We start from the raw sequence: 3,914 nt of genomic DNA on the forward strand, positions 1-3,914 counted from the left end.
TGCATAATGGTGTGAGAATTGTTTAAAGTCTGAACATATTCACAGGATTATCCCTGGGGAAAGTCTTTTGGCCTGTTTGTTAAAGCAATCCATTGATACTCTCACAATAATACATATTTACATTTGTATATATACTGTGTGTGTGTGTATATATATATATCTATATCTCAATAACTTTGAAGAAGTTGTGGTCTCATATTATTGATTGTGTCCACTTTTCCTTGATTGCAGGACTTTCAGAGATGCATGAATCATCTTGGAGAATAGAAATTGGATGCAATTTCCATAGGTAATACAGTACACTGTTACAAAGTCACCAGATCGACAGTCCTGGTTTTAAATATGTTTTACCAGGGGAACTATTTAATTTTTTATTTTTTATTTTTAATTCTTTAGTGTTCTCCCCAGGAAGCTCAGAACAGTTTGCATGAATTTGTTTAGGTACTCAAGCATCTTTCCCTGTCTTTCCTGGCAGGCTCACAATCTATCTAATGTACCTGGGGCAATGGGGGGATTAAGTGACTTGCCCAGGGTCACAAGAAACAGTATGGGTTTGAGCCCAAAACTCACAGGTTCCAAGTTTCAATCATTGATTGAAACTTGAAACCTGTGAGTCTTGGCTTAGAGATTAATTTACTAACATCCAAGCTGGTTTCTGAGATCCTCAACCACTCTGTATTAGCACTCTGTGCTTTAGTCTATGGGATTTTGTTTTTCCTGTATATGGTTTCTTTTTGATCCCACATACCATCTTTAAGAAGAATTATTTTGAACCTAAAAACCTCAGGGTGCTGGGGATATAGCTTTAACCACTGTGCCACTCTCTTCCCTTTAAGAGTAATGAGCGGGCTTGTAGTCAGCAGGATTTGAACCTGCGCGGGGAGACCTCAATGGATGTCAAATCCATCTCCTTAACCACTTAGCCATGACAACAACTTATAGAATGGATGAAAGATTCTTGAAATAGACTTCCATTGTTTTTGTTTCACTTTATTCATTATTTCTCTCTAGGAAGCTGACAGTAAAATATTGAAAATGGAATTTGTCACTAATCCTTTAGGGACCAGATACTATAAACGGAGCTCAAGATTAAGCACCAGAAAACAGTGGCACTAAGGACTATTATGTAGAGAGCACATGCCCTTAATAGAATAGTGCTTCAACGTAGATCCTGTGCCTAACTACGGGTGCTAAATTTATGCTTGGTGTAAATGCTGGCGCCAAGTTAGGCCCACTGACCCAGTATTCTATAACTGTGCACACAAATTATCAGAATGCCCTTTACATGTCCATGTTCCCGTCTATGGCCACACCCCCTTTCCCGATATTTGAGATAGATGTACTATATAGTGTGCAGCCTAATAGGTGCCGATTAACATCAATAAATGATTGATAGTGCTCAATTATTGATGTTAATTGGCTCATTAACCAATTAAGTTGTGTGAGCAACCTTTATAGAATTGAGGGGTAATTGTGTACAAATTTCAACAAATGCTTTAATTTTTCACTCAAAAGATAGAGAAACTGAGCTATCTATTCCAGTTTGAAATTTTAAAAAATATTTATATCTATTGGAGATACTTAGCTTGCTCTAAATGGCAGAAGGCCATTTTACATGGTTGTTAAATACTGCACCCTGATGACTCACATCTCAGTTCTAAGAAAATGCAATAAGATGAGGCATATCACCTTATCCAAACAATATATAATCCTTTTAAGAATAGGTTTGGGTTTTGTTTGTTTTTTTTTTTAACAGCTTTGCAAAGTGACCAGCTTTTTCTTACAAAGCAATATACGTAAAATAATAGCATGGCCGCGTTCCTTTTTCCATTCCCCTAACTACTGGTTAACTCCTGGTTAAACAAACATTGTAAGCTTTCTTTTCTCAAGAATTCTGACCCTTTGTCAATTGTAAAAATATTTTGTAAAATGGGGCTTTGACTACTCATGAAGCTAAAAAGAAGAAAGAAATTTTCTTAGCAAGAGTATCACTAGCTCTTTCCCCTTCTTTTCCACTGTTCTCTGCCCTGTAACCCTTATACTCATATACAGTATACTCATACAAGAATAAATTTTCAGTGGAATGACTGTCATTTAATTTAATAATACATAGAGTACTTAACACAGTTTACCGTGTGGTACCTACTAGTGTAGAACTGTGTTTAGAGTCTTTGTGATAATTTAACAGTTACTATGTGTCAAACTGCATATTAAACACTACTATATATAGGTCACCCAAAGTTGGGTGCACAATTATGGGCACTGATCACAGATTTGGTGTCTAGATACATGAACTACTTGGCATGTATGAGGAGTAAAACAGATGCAAATGAGCCTCCAAAGTGCAGTGTCCAAGTGTAGCCTGGGATCCTGCCAGCCTACCGGATTCAGACTGAGGAAGATGCAGACCGTGTGGATGTCAGTGAAGGAGGGTTAAATGCTTGACACAGTGTTGGCCAAGATTCATAATGACAAAGTGTTACTAACTAATAAACTCAATTTTATTTTTAACATATTCTGATTATACCTAAGCGGATTACAAAATAAAAAAAGTATAAAACACAATAAAACAAAACAATATACAGATAACATTTCCATTAATCACTTCCATTCCTTCAGTCATTGCTTCTTAACCACTTAAAAAGCTTCAATAAAAAGAGATGTTTTTAATAATGCAAGCTGGTGTGGGCTTACTGGCTTCAGTATTGTAGGAAGCTGTGGGATGCACAGAGTCTACAAGAACCAGGAATACTTTAAATAAAGCACTATTGCACATCAAGGACATAGAATGCCAATTCTACCTCAAAAAATATTTGGCTGAGTAGAGTATATGAAGGTGCAAAAACAGGATCAATAGATGAGTTTATCTTTGGTCTTTGGGGAGCTGTTTTCCTTTCTTCCCCATCTTCTGACAGAGTGTGCACATGGAGTACCTGTCAAATGTTTTAATGTGGCAGATTGACCTTGGATCATCCTGTTCAAGGTATTGAATTTCAGGCATTGTGAGACTATTTTGCAGAAGGCTTGTAATCACAAGATCTTTGTAATCAAAATACTAAAGTAATGTGTTGGGGTTTTTTTTGTCAATTACAGCCCTAAGCCTAATTGCCCACGCATGCCAGTCGGAGAGGTTAAAAAGATTTTATATCAACACAATATCCTACAGGCTATGCTTTATCCCACTAAGCTACAGATTTCATGGTGGGGAGAGTCTGCAGTGTCCACAACAGCCTGGTGAAGCTAAAGCTTTCATTAAATGCCACATGGTGTTTGGGATGCTATAGTCTCATGGTTCCCCTCCATGGGGGGCTGGTTAAATGGAGCTTTCTCTATGAAATTCCATGAAGATAGTGAGCTGATTAATGCAGGTAATGGTGAATATAACACATGAAGATTAAAGTTCTTCAATCAGCCATTTTTTATTTTGCTGCATCAACATTGTACGTTATGAGACAGCCTTCATTAGGCAGTGGATTTATCTATATTGAAGTACTGTGAAGTACTGGTGGACAGTAAAGAACTAACATGAATAAGATATAGGCTGGGCAGTTGAGTACACGCTGGGTTATTTCATCATTTGTTTTTGTGGGAAATTTCACAGTTTGTTTTGGAGGGTTTGAAGGGGAAAGAACTTAAGAACATAAGAACTGCCCTGCAGGGACTGACCAAAGGTCCATCAAGTCCAGTATCCTATTTCCAACAATGGCCAACCCAAGTCCTAAGTACCTAGCTAGATCCCACGTAGTAAAACAGATTTTATTCTACTTATCCTAGAAATATACTGTAGATTTCCCCAAGCCATCTCAATAATAGCCTATGGACTTCTCTTAAGGAATTATACAAGCGTTTTTTAAACCCCACCAAGCTAACTGATTTCACCACATTCTCTGGTAATGAATTCCAGAGTTTAATTA

General features: G+C 37.2%; 1 non-coding gene across 1 annotated transcript; it reads right to left on the reverse strand.

Annotated features, from left to right (window-relative positions):
- Window positions 1-851: 851 nt before the first annotated feature.
- TRNAS-UGA lies at window positions 852-933 on the reverse strand. Its single transcript has one exon. It is a non-coding gene; the product is annotated as a tRNA-Ser (tRNA).
- Window positions 934-3,914: the final 2,981 nt, after the last annotated feature.

The sequence above is a fragment of the Geotrypetes seraphini genome, chromosome 1 (assembly GCF_902459505.1).
Source record: "Geotrypetes seraphini chromosome 1, aGeoSer1.1, whole genome shotgun sequence".
NCBI lineage: Eukaryota > Metazoa > Chordata > Amphibia > Gymnophiona > Dermophiidae > Geotrypetes > Geotrypetes seraphini.